General features: G+C 38.9%; 1 protein-coding gene across 1 annotated transcript in view; it reads left to right on the forward strand.

Moving 5' to 3' along the window:
• The first annotated feature begins 5,820 nt into the window (after positions 1–5,820).
• The window catches only part of MAT1A (methionine adenosyltransferase 1A), a 133,965-nt gene continuing 125,869 nt past the window's right edge, over positions 5,821–13,916 (forward strand). The window contains exon 1 of the mRNA XM_088526375.1: positions 5,821–5,834. The gene's annotated coding sequence lies outside the window, so the exon portion shown is untranslated. The remainder of the gene's footprint in view (positions 5,835–13,916) is intronic.

The raw sequence follows: 13,916 nt of genomic DNA on the forward strand, positions 1-13,916 counted from the left end.
GTGAAACTATGAGATTCAAGTCTCATAATATGAATGTGCACTCTCTTATAATGGGCGTGTGAGGTAACCCTGTTTCTACTCATTTTCTCTTCCTTCAGCATACCCTCAATAGTAACGGTCACCTCCTCATTTCTTTCCAACAATGCTGTTTTCATGCTCTTATTTTCCCCTTTCTTTTAAGCTCCTGTGCTAGTTTCCACTACTGCTTCCTGTGCTAAGCTCCTGCAGTTATATCTTAGAAACACAAGCTACAGTTCCACCCACTTGGCCCATCTACCTGCTGAGAAACAGGACCAACTTGATTAAACTCTTCCCCACTTCTCTCATTATAAGAGAACTGTACTATTACTGCAGCACCCCACATTTCCTCTCTCCTGACCATGAGACAAGTCTGCTCCATAACTCACAAGAGTGGAGCTCCTTGCAGTTTATTAGGACTCTTCCTTCCACACATTGTGCCACTGCATAGCAGTCCACAAATGCAAGCCAAGAGAACAGAAGGCTTATTTGGAGAAAAAAATGCGTATATTGAGGTCCAGTACATTCTGTGGTTCAGACCAAGAAAAAGTAGGTGCAATATTATAACAAATTGAAGGCTTCTCTGGGCTACACAGGATTTATTTTAACTACTCCAGCTTAACTCCAGGCCTTTCCCAGGGAACCCAAGGCCCTATATAGAACACTCAGCTAAACCAAAGACTCTGTGCCTAGGATTGTCATTTATTGCTTTTTTTCTTCCTAATTTACTTCAACCTTTTATACTGGTTCTACATAAATATTCAGAGACCATACTTCTTTGGCTATTAGCATTCTGTTAAAAGAATGCTGCATTAGAACTCTTTATTTTCTAGAAAGAAAATCCACTGTAGAGCAAGATGGACAGTGTTTGCATTCTCCAGGAGTGGTGCTACAGACATTCATTATGCAAAATAGGGATTAAATAGGCTATTTAGAAAAGATCAAGCTGCAGGAAGATGCAGATGGTTGATAGGAAATCATTTTCAAGTTAGAGCTGCATTTAAAAAATAGACAAAGAGGGTGAAGGGAAGAGCTAACAGTGTTATGAATTAAAAATAAAATGAAGGAAGCAGAATATATCCTGGTTTAACAAGGAGAAATCCCAGATTGTACAATAAAACAAAATGATACTGCAATCTGGAATTGCAATACGAAAACTCTTCTGCTAGAAGGATAACAGCTACGGGCAGCGGCCAGGTGGAAATTCTGAACCTGAATTGCAACCAAGATCCAGATGTCCATGGCAATGGTCTCCCAGAAATTCACAGACCTTCTGTACTTATGGCCTTTTCTGCATTTGAGCAGCTTCACTTTTTCTAATTCAATATAGGGTTGATATAGCCTTAAAATAAAAGCAATTTTTAGTTACAAATATCATTGTGTCTTGCAGCTGCTATATGTAAAGGAAAGAGTTCATACATAATGGTCCATTAACAATACCTGATTTTGTAGTGCGCAAAGCCACTTTGTGATTCTGTAATATATGTTCAATACAAAATCATACACCAGGACATGTTTCTGTGTTTATACATTCCTTTAGAATACAAACACTGTAAATACACATAACAATTCTACTCTAAAAACTATATCCTAAAGTCATATCAGCTCAAGGACGGCCAACCTAAACCAGTCTAAAAGAAAGATTGTCCAGATGGCCCAACTGCCTCAGTTTCATAAAGTTATGATTAATAAGACCTTTTAATGGTAGAAAAACCTTTGGTGGTAGTAGTTACCAGCCATTCTACAGCTAAAAACAAGTAATCATTCTCATAATAAATCATAAAGGCAGCTCTAAACACAATAGTAGTATCTACCAATATGGACGGTCCATCTTAGAATTTCATAACCTATCCCAGCAATAGGTCCCTGCCACCAGGCCTAAATCCTAGGAAGTCACAGCTTTGCCCTCGATTGAAAATGGGAGGCTTACTATGAACCTTAAATCACTTTATTTCCAACTCTTTCCCCCTCAGAATTGCTGAAGCACAATCATGGGCACTTGTTCTAGTCTCTGATGTTCTCAATCTCAGCTCTAACTCCTCCACTTTCCCTTCCGCTCCCTTAGGTTTATTTTCATCACAGTTACAGAAATTTCATGCTGGACTAGTCAGTTAATGATAGTTCCTTGTCTAAAGAACTTTGATTTTCCCCAAATAATTGTGTTTACTAGATCTGTGAATCACACCGAAACATCCTTTCACTAATATGCTAAGGCAGGGGAGAAACATGATTCCATATAGGGAAACAATGTATATTCCCCAGAGTAAAGCAGCCTTTTGCAACATGTCTTTCTGTATTTTTACCATTCAGATCAACACAGGTATACAGGTACATTTTCTTTCTGAAAAGCAGCCAGTTTACTTGAAGCTGCAATAAAATGAACCACATCTCCAACTTTGCAAAAAACAAATAAAAAAATAATAACCTTCAGAAAAGAGACGCATTGCAAGGCAAAAGGCTAGATTAACTACTTAAAGCAATCCATCAAATCAGAAAGAAATAAAAGCCTTTATGCATAATAGATCACATCTTTTAACTTTTGCTGAAAATAAGTTCTCATAGGTATCTACAGAGAAAGTAGTTTCTTTACCTTGCTCAGTCCTGGACATGCAGAGAAAAGGAGGTATGAGCTTACCTTAATTCCTCCGGCCATAGTCCCTGCTTGCTGAATGTGAACCCGCCTCACTTGAGAAGCTGGGCAGTTGGAGAGCCACCAGCTTAGACCCACACCAACACACTGTGGCTCTAAAACAGTGCTGACTAGTTACTGCTTCACCAAAGCAGGACACGGATCTCCCTCACCTGGGGCACATCCTTGGGTCCTCTCACTGCCTCTGCCACTCACCCACTGCCAGGACACCGACAAGTCACTGCACCTCTGTTCTCCAAGATATTACCTGATTTTTTAGGTTGGTTGTCAACTTCAGGAGCAAAAATTGCTCTCACTGCATTTGTACAGCACCTAGCAAAACACAACTCTGTCATTGGTGAGGACCTTGGGTGCTGCAGCACCTCTTACACTAAGGGTGGCAGGGCTATATTCAAGGGCCACCACTTCAGCCTGATGTTGCTATTGTACACACATGGATTCCCATCCTGTCTTATTTTGCAGTAATAGTTGCAGCTGATTAGTTTGCATATAAAACAACAGTTCATTTGGCACAGGAATTCCATACCTGGCTGCTTGTCAGTGCCTTGTGCAATATAATGAACCTACACCTGATTGTTTCCTTCAGTCTTTTGCAGAGAAAAGCTGTCATTATTATTTTACCTTTTTACCATTGTAGAGATATTCAAGATTCTGACTCAGTGTCCTTTTGAAATCCTTGGAAAAATTCCCATTCATTTAAAAATAAACTGGAACCAGCCTCTGTGCAGGCTGAATGTGCCTGGCAAGACTAATGCCCACAGGATGCTGATATTCACCCCTCTCCCTTTCACCTCAGAAATTGTGCTGCCTCTGACCACAGTGACAGCATGTGCAATCCTACTTGCGCCCTGGTAAGTGCTCTGAACTCCACGGCAGGATCTCATACCCAGAACTGGTCAAGAAGCAGCTCAGGCTGTAAGGTCCTGAGCTGGCAGGAGGCTCCCCCACCTTGCAACACCCAACTTTTCTGTGACTAATCTTGGCTCTGTTTAAACAAACATACTTCTTATTGCTCCAGTAGCTGTAGGGCATGCTTTTTTCTAAATGTGACAGTAAACAACTGACAAACATGTGAGCAGTTTTTCACATTATACAGCGTAATGAAGCAATCTTCACCTCAGGACTTTCATTTTCCAATTCATTTGCAACTTTGCGAAACCTGCTATTATGACTGGGGGAAATGCAGAACACATTCACCTTACTCTTTCTCTCCATAGGGACATCCGAAGGGACTAGCTTTTTAATTATCTAGCAAGTCACTCAGTAAAGAGTCTCAACTTCCTTAATAGGATCCCTAGGCTCTAAACTCATTATCATATTGCTTTTTATCTTTAGGAATCGGTGATTTTAACTCCCTTCAGTGATTATAACACAACAGTGCAGCAAGTTTTAGAATGCTATGGATTTAGATCCCAGTGCTCCTATTACCACAAACGCTGCAACACGTAGAGACTGTTAGGCGGCACCACACTGGGAAGCTCAATCTACTTGCTGGAACAATCTTTAAATAGCATTAACTGCTCAAACACATACTACAGCAGTGCTAGGAGGCTGTAGGGGATCCTCAACAGAATACAGTATATATTATTTAAGCCATCATATAACTGGCTTGTATTTGTTCAACACTCAAGGTAAGGTAAGTTTGGCTGAAAAAAAAAAAAAAGAGACAAAAAACATTTGTGAAACTGGTGGCTGAAACAGCATCAGTCCAACAATTTCAAAATAAAATAAAAAAGACATTTAGAAGATGTTTACCTCATCGATGATAAAGGTAAATTGGAGCTGGCAGCTCTAGGTTCTATTGTTGTCTTTGCAGAATACAAAAGACTATGCCTATATACTTCAGTCACACCTTTGCAGGGGGAGGTGGAACAAAAATGACAAAATTAATTTGTATTAGACTTTCTCAAGTGCTCAGCATCCACCAGATAAGATTCAGGTGTTTATATAATTTGGCCAGATGTCCAAGGTAGATTGAGAGCTGCGCTCCTTTTAAACTTGGCTTCTGTGCTTAGATGCTGATACAGGACCTGGTCGTTCTTGAAAATTCTCTCCCTTATTAGGTTCAATAGTCATTCTCCTAAATGACAACAAACAGAAATTCAATATAAAGTATTTTGAAGATCTGAAAGGTTCTCTCCCAGTATGATAATTACTGTTGCAATTTCTGTTAATGACATTTAAGAACTGGAAACAAGCAGTGGTGGAGGATTAAGTAATTATGGAGTATTAGATGCATTTGAAGAGCAGGGTCACAGAAAAAGAGAAGGAGAAAAGAACAAGCGTGCTGTGGCTGTTCATCAGCCTGAAAGCTATAAAATATTCTCCTTTTTCATAGCTTGCTGGCTGTAAAGGACAGACTCTCAGTACAGATCAGTTCTTCTTCATTGTTCCTGTTCGAGAGCTACAGCCTTTATGGGTAAGTAAAGCTCTTGTTAACCATAGATAGATGTGAGCTCTAATACATTATTCATTTTCTTCTCGTATAGCAACATCAAGTGTATTTGATGATAGAAATAAGAAACTAATTTAGGATCATTTAAATATGAAAAGGTAAGGATAAATGCATTACAATAGCTGACCCAAAATGTGTGTCATATTTTAAAGAATGCTTGACAGTCACATGCAAACAAAGGTTTGTTTAAATAACACAGGCAAATTCTAAGGAGGTAAGTGAAAATTAAAGCACTTGAAACTTTTAAGCCTTCGTGAATTTAAATATTTTTAAGACACTAAAATTCTTAACTCTGCATTAACATCATATATATATCAATATACATCAAAGCAGCTACTCACGTATGGCTGTACATTCTTACTGTGCTTTGTAAAGCACCACAGAAAAGACTGGAGCTGCATTTAAACAGTCTGGCCTTTGAATATGCCTCCTTATGACTCCACTAGTAGCCTACATACAGATGGAGTGCAAGCCTTTAACTATACATGTTCTGTGTGAAAAAAGTATATTCATACTGGATTTGAAATATACTTTTGAGATTTTAATTTCCATTATTCTTTCAATCACTGAGACATTGGGTAGACAGGTCACAAGATTGAGCTTTCTGCCTTCATGCACATGATGGTACCTTGCTCCACAATTAGACCTCATGACATCAGCTGAACTAATCTGTATTACTCAACATGTTTAAAGGTGAAATAATCTGTCTAAGTGGAGTCTGACAAGAAAGCAGCTGTTTAGAATTACATTACTAGTCAAGTAAATAATTATTCAAAAGAAGTCAAACCTCTTGGTACTTTAGGGACATTCACGAAAAGCAGATTAAAAATTAAAAGCACCATAGTTCTTATACCAACAATATAAGAGATAAACAAAGAGGTAGAACCAACCTGTAGTACATAGGCATTTTGGCACTGCTTCTGGCCTAACCCAGGTCTAATTCAACAGAATTATTTCTGTGGGACTGGCTGCTCCTGTTCTGATACAGCTGAAGAGAGCAGATCTTTGCCTTGTCTTAGGGCAGCGTTTTCCTTCTGTTCCCACCTCTTCTATGTGTACCTGGCGTATTTAGCAAATAGCTCAGAGGAATGTTTGCAGTTCACATAGTTTTTACACCTACCTATATTGTTGCTCTTTACGGCATTGTTTCTGCTACTCACGTATGAGCCCTTGAGATGAGAATAAACAAATAACAAATAGCAAACCATACATTTATTGCCTGTTTGTCAAACTCCATTTCAAAACAAATATTCATTTACATAAAACACTAACAATTTAAGCAATTTTTACACATAGCCTGTGCTGGCTATATCATACTTCAGCACTAAAACCATCCGTGACAGTATTGCTAATTCCTTGTGTGTCTGGTTCTCAGCCTTCCCTAGCAACTTACTATACCCCGTTTGCTTCTTCAACAGCATTACACCTTATTACATTAATGCCACAGGGAAATCACAAGGTTGTTGATTTTAATTCAAACTTTTTTTTTTCTTATAGATTTTTAAAACAGCATGTCAGAGGCACTTAATAAACTAGAGTCAAAGCTTGCTGCTTAGCAGTACCTGAGGGAAATTCAGCCACTCTTGTTGAGTTAGGATCTAGACAAAGTCAATGAATTTACCTAGACCCGTATCAGCTGAGAGGAGGAAAGACCAGGTCCTGAACTAGACAGTTTTTAGCAGACTCCTCAAAGTCTCTCAGCTTCCTTTCAGCTGTGTGCACTTTATGCTTTGTAAAACACAGCTCTAACACTTGAGCAGAGACAGTGGCTGGCAGTAATACTTCACTGCCTGCGCTTTCATAGCATTTCTTCCTGGTTACCTCAGAGGCTTCCTGCTCAGCATGCAGCTTTTTCTGATCCCTCATCTTTACTTGTTTGTTTCTGAACTCATTAACTGGTTTGTGCCACAAGTTTTGACATTCTGAAAAACAACTGTTTTGGTTCTGTGACAATCCAGTGTTTTCATCCCCCATTCACCTAGAACTATGATCCCTGTGCTTTGGCTCCCTCCACCACCACCTAGAACTCTGATGCCCGTGCTTTGGATCCCTCCTCTACCACCATACATGCAAAACATTAACTTAAAATAGTGTTTCCTGGGAAGAGTTATCATTTTAGTATTCTAATATCAAAAAAACAGTTTGCGTTTTATGCTTTTCTATTGAACAGGCAATTTAAAATAAAAACTACTTTATTCAGTACTCAGTCAAATAAAACCAGAGGGAGAGTATATTCCTTCCTATAAAATGGCAGGCTGATTTTACTGAAGTGTTTTGTAGATCAGAGTCCAAAACTATTGCCCTCTTTAGACTGAAGATACTTGGGGCTAATCTGCTCAGCTTTAAAGGAACTCCAGAAGCTCCAAAGACAACTCCTTTCTTACATCCATGTATGAGGGGATACAGTGTCAAAAAGCACATTGTATCTGTTAACTATTTTTCTTCTGACTATGGTAGATGCTCCTTTAAAACACTTTAACTGTGACATGACAGCAGAGAATTTAGCTAGATACCCTATCTAGATAAATCTAAAGAAAAAAAAAAAAAAAAGCAACACCTATATAAACAGAAAACTTTATCCAATACGAAATGCTGAGAAATACAAATGCTTTTGGGAAAGACGGGTGGCATTTTTTTTATAGAAATATTTAATGGATGAGAAGTAGGTAAACAGTTTTCACAAAGAAAATGGGAATGCACATCCACTTAAGACTGAAAAAATAGCCACTGTTTAGAAGAGAGAATGTTTTAAGAGGCTAAGAAATATATAGAATATATAGAGGAAAATATTGCTGGAATCAAATTTGCAAAGGTATTAGGACACCTGTTCCTGTTTTCTTACATATTTGGCTAAATACTTTTGCAAATATGATTCTTGTTTTGAGTGGTAACTATAAAAATAACGGGTCATAGGTATTAGAAAGGCAAAGTATCAAAAAGCAGATTCTGCTGAGCAATCCAGAACTGGAAATAGAGCCCTAAAACATAGGTTTACACTGCATAATGCAGCCAGAAACCCCTAAAGAGGGATTAAAAAACAAAACAGAAAACAACCACCACCAACTAAGCACACCCACTGTGCAATAAGCTTTGAGGCCATCTTCCAAGGATGTTTTTCACATCCTTGGAAGTGATATAATGGGGTTGAATTGCCTGTCAGTGCCAGATCAGCACCAAGTGCTACAAAATACTTCAGACAACATCCTCAGAAAAAAAGCTGCCAGAATATAAATACAAGTTCCTAATACAGTGATATGGTGAGTTATTGCAGAAACTACCCAACTCATAAGGAATTTCAGTAACTTCATGGTGGATTGTGTGAGCATCCTTACCTACTCAACAGCGCAGGGGCAAGATACTTCTCTCAAGAAATTAGCAAGGACAAGGCAGCTGTAGGCAGACAGAAGTTCTGTCTTTTTGAGAATTACAGTACTATCTTTTAATAAATCACTAGAAAAGCAAGAAAAAGTCTTTTCAATTATCACAAGGTAGCTTTACCCTTTACCCTCTTAATTCTATGTGAGAATGTCTACAACGAATAGCATATGCCACATACAAGCAGAACAGAGATGCCCAGGCATTTGTATTTGCATTTGCTGTTAGCCTCTCCTGTTGAGGCTCCCTCCTCCAGTCACGCCATGTGGCTGGGTCTTCCGCTCTACCCAGTCCTGTTCTCTAGGCAGTACATGGTCATGCTCTCTTCACTGCAGCAGCACGTTCTGGCTCTAGCTCCGCATCTTCATGCTCCAACAACAGCTGCATGCCAACCAAACCCTCCACAGCCAAGCAAGTGGTGTTCCAAGCAGTCCCTGTTCCTAACCGGATTACATGACAACGCCGGGCCAGGGAAGAAATGGCACGTCCTCCTCGTGTCTGCCCCTGGCACACAGCCTGGGGTCTGAACACCACCGGTCTCTTGTATATTAATGTCTTCAACATCCATCTACACTCCAAAGAGACAGTTTAGTGCAAATATTTGAGGGTTGAGGGCTCTGGGGTTTTGTTTTGAAGGGGGTGGAGGCGGTGCTTGTTTTTTTCCCCACCCACAGCTGCTCTTTTTGGCTAAGCAAGCCTCTTGGAGGAGTTGTGAGCCAAAGGAAATTAGTGTTTTCTATGCTACAGAGTCTAATTGTTTTTTCCTCCACTGACAGCTCTTCAAGCTAAATTTAGGGAGCCAGAGAAAATTAGACTGAATGTCATTTGGCTGAGACTATGGCCTGCTTTCCATACACATACAATGGCCAAAGGAAAGGCTTCCTTTGCTCTGTGCTACACGACTAGCAAATATGAACAAACACCAAGTCCATAATCTAAAAGATAGTTACTATACATGTCATTAATGAAGCTATGTGATCAAGGGATCAAGGATACCTGTAGAGACCATGATGCGTAAGAAATACAGAAAACCAGGTATTCAGTGAGATAGTGACAGAGCTGGGATTCTATTCATTCGCATAAACAAAATCAGTCAATTTATGCCCAGCTGTCACAGTTTGTCCCATTACTTATCTGCTCCCACTGCTCTAGAGTCAGCACACAGCTTTGCCAGTTCTAGCAATTCATCCCTATGTTTCACAATAATGGATGAAACCAGCACCTCCTGGAATCATGTGGAAGAAGTTGAACTGTGATTAAAACCAGGAAGTTTCCCAACTTGCTATTGGAAAACTTCTTGGGAAACAAAGGAAAAACACAATACATTGTTGTTCATGCAGAAAAAAAAATAGGTGCATTACTCATTATTTTTAAGCATAGTATATTTGTAGCTATTCCTGCATGTCTGTCTTGTAAAACTGCATGCTGTTTTTTCCATGCCCAGTTGTGTAGGGAGTTAAAGCAGGGAGCTCAGGCTCCAATGTTAATCTACCATGCTAGACCATATCAAACAAACCCGTTCTCTATTAGGCACGTAAAAAAAGGACGCATACTTGTACACAAAGTTGCAGCAACATTTTGTTTCTTAAAGTGAAATTTATTCTTATTCACGATCCCCCAATACAAGAATAAACCTAGCAGAATAAGACTAAGCAGCTTTTCATATTATGGGTCATCTCTCAAGCACATATGTTCTCTCTGACTGCACTTGTCTGGCTTTTGTCTGACTTATCTCCCTGACCTATTTCAGGTTATGCTAAGACAGTCGTATCTTCCTCTGATCTGTTTCCAGTCCAGGTTCTGCAGTCTTTCTTCCTAAGGAGCCTGCAGGACACGGCATCAGTCACAGGCTAGTAGCACCTGCACCACTGCTAGCTTTTTTTCCCCCCTTGCCCTTCCTGTAATCATGCTTGCCCTCATGGACAAAACTCAATTACCTAAAAATAAGTTTGTAGAAAATAAGGTATTTATTTTCTGTCAAACTCCATTTTACAATAAATTGATATTTTTCTCAATTTCGGAGATTTTTTTTTCAGTATCAATTTCTGTTAACACCAGGAATGTGCAGGGGTTTTACCACCCCGAACCTGAATTTAGCTATGAGTTATCACCTTCTGATCATACACACAGAAATTTCTTACAGATATAGTATTAAAAAATGACTCTTGTTCATGCACTTAGTTTTGTATCAGTCACTGCACTGTGAAATTCTGTTCTTCAACCATGTAATTTCCACTCAAAAAAAGTAGCATTTCTAGAGGTCCACTAACTAGCTGTTAATATTTCCAAGTTCTTTACTCATTTATGTCACTTTTTCAAGTGAGAACTATGCCTACTCTTTTATCATGGAGGGGCAATCCTATTAGTAAAGTGCTTTGAAGAGAACCTCCCTGGTGCCCGTTTGTCCTCTGACATGAGTCTGGAGTAAAGAGTCAAAGGAAAATGAAGAGTGCAGGTCAAAGAAGATGAATTCTAAGAAACTCCATAGAAATAGAGGCTAACTGACGGTAATCTGCTCCCTGCCCCCTCACAATGCTCTGCTGTCTATTGGTTAGTGTTTAATCTTCAGAAATTCAACACGCTGCATTCAGCCACAGCAACCATATGCTGACCCACTTGTATTCTTCACCTGTTTTCTTTTTCCACTTTCTGCTAGGTGCTCCTATTATTCTTCACTTCAGAGCTTGACAAAAGGTCTTGGGGGACAAGGGATGGAGTTTAATGCAACACATACAGCACCAAGTCAAAGAGCTGTCCTACCTATCTGAGAATTATACAATTTCTAGACATAGATTATATAAAATATTGTGTAATTAGTAGAGAACATTAACTACCAGCCAATCAAGCTTAAACTCCTGCTTTCATCCCCCCTGCACCCTGCAGCTCAAGCACCTCTTCTGGGCAGTGCAGGCGGATTTATTTGGTGACCTCTTTTCCCAAATTAATAATCTAGCTCAAAAAGAGAAATGGTTTTGCTTCGACTCCAGAGATGACTAGGTTGAGTCACTCTGCACACACCAATGAAAGAGTAAAATGAGAACTTTCCAAATCGGCCTCGGAGTCTGTTTTCCTGCTTATAGTGTCAATTACTGAACCTGATCAATAATTTTCCGTTGAAAAATGCTGATTTAAGAGAAATAAAATATGGCATGAGAACATGTTTATTCTGCTGAAGTTCTGCTTGGAGAGCAGGCAGGCAGGCACACGGGCCGACCAGCTGGCCAGCTTGCCTGCCAGGCGGCCCCTCGCTGCCAACCGGGAAACCAGCAGATTTGCAAGAAACTGAAACAAATTGTTCTGTTTTGCCTGAAGTTCCAGGATGTCAACATTCTGTTCCAGCATGCAATGAAACAAAATGTCAACAACCTAGAATTTTCTACAAAACAGAAATACCCTTTTCTCGCCAATTCTAGTCACAGTCTGCACGTGTGCTGTTCTAACTGCCTCTCCACAAAACAACTGTTTTTTACAGCATCTTCTTTATAATTCCATTTCACATGCAAGGACTGAAAGACAATGAGTATTGAGCAATCTGTCCTATGTTGATTAAACAATTTCAGCTTACAACATGAGAAATTTCCTGAGCAATAGTTTTGAAAGGATGGTTCAGTATTTTACGTCCGCTGTAGCTAAAGACAGACTTTTACAAGATTTGCATAAAAACAGCTTGGTCAGCTAATTGGTTGATTTTGCTGCTTATCGTACTAATTTCACAACACACTGTAACCAGATGGGATATTTTCAAGGACTTTGACTGCCATCACATGCATGGTGTTATTCAATGGATCCACTCCCCAGAGAAATAACAAACCACCTGGATTTCTAATTAGCACTACACCAACTGAGTGCCCAGACTTATGCAGGCTCTAGTCACTGCTATTTGTACAATCTCCTCCCATTTAAGAGATTCTACTGACTTCTACTTTTAAATACATCTAAATCATGTTACAAGGGTAGCTGAAAATAACAAAATTGCCCTGACTGGGGGGATGGCGTACTAGAGATTAAATGAATTGCCGCATGCATTTGAGGTCTTGATTCAGAACACCCAGGTATTCTGAAGATGGTAACTTCTTTAGAGCACAAAAACATAAGATTGCCATTGTTTATAAATACTTTTTTCTCCCAAACAAAACACAATTTTTCTCCTCAAAGGACAATAACGGTCTTTAATAACACTAATCCTCTTTTAAACTGCTCAAGATACTACTACTTGCTCTGAAGTCTGTTCCTGCATGCACTAAATTCTACTAAATTTCTAATAATTAAAAAAAAAACTCACAATTACTAATGGACACATTTAGGAGAGAGAAAAATACTGAATCCATCAAACAAGAAACAATAAACTATTAATCCTAGACAAGCATTGAGATGTTTCTAGGCCATGACTCATCTTTTTCAAGGTAACAGCTTATGGGACAGAAGTGTTCCACAACACTATAGTTCTATACACTATAGCTTTTTACATTATGTCCTACTACTGGCACTTGGTTCAGTTATTGGTTTCCCAGTGTGTGCATGTATATATGTAATTTCTTACATTAATTTTAGCCTCACTAGGTCCTTTCTTTTTCAAGAAGGAGCTGCAGCAACCTTCAGCTTAAAAGGGCATTACAGGTTTAAAACAAATCAGTAGAATAAATGGTAAATTGGTAGAATTACGTGAACTGTATAGTATTCCCCAGAGTTTAAAACGGATTCAAAAATGAATCGCCAAATAATGAACTGATGCACAGAACACCATTTAATCAACTACAGAATGAATAAGTGAGAAAGCAGTACAAATGGCACGGATTCATAAAAGCTTTTACATTCAAAATTCCAGAAATTACAGTCTGATCTCTTCGCATGGCAAAACGGGATGGAATTTGACTTCTGCAGAGGGAAGGATGCTCGATTTTTCTATCCTTCTCTTTTCCCCTCCCAAAACTATATATTTTTAAGGAGATGGCAAGATGATGAATAAAGGAGATATAGTTAACAGGGCATTTTGGACTTCCAGAAAGCATTCAATAAAGTGCATCTTCAAAGCTATCTTGGGATAACAGTGATGATTATCTGGTGACGAAGGCTGAAGGGCAGAATAAAATGAATTATCTTTGTTGAAATCTGCATCATTCAATATACTAGAACAACCTGGAAATGGTGGAATGATAAAAAGTTTACTGATTATTTGGAGTGTTCAAAATTAAAAATGACCATAGAAAGTTGCAGAAAGATATGATAATACCATATGATTTAGGATCATATCCTTCAAATTTCACCACCATTACTTTATGTTAATTTCTATTTCCAGAAAGAATTTATCACTGTGTGTTTATGGCTGTACAAAAGCTATGTGTTGTCTAAGCAGACCAAACACCCACTCAGACTTGAGGAGAAAACTAATAATTTAATAAGATTTGAATTCTTCAGATG

The sequence above is a fragment of the Tinamus guttatus genome, unplaced genomic scaffold, assembly GCF_059628265.1.
Source record: "Tinamus guttatus ecotype Peru unplaced genomic scaffold, ASM5962826v1 Tinamus_guttatus_pri_ptg000246l, whole genome shotgun sequence".
NCBI lineage: Eukaryota > Metazoa > Chordata > Aves > Tinamiformes > Tinamidae > Tinamus > Tinamus guttatus.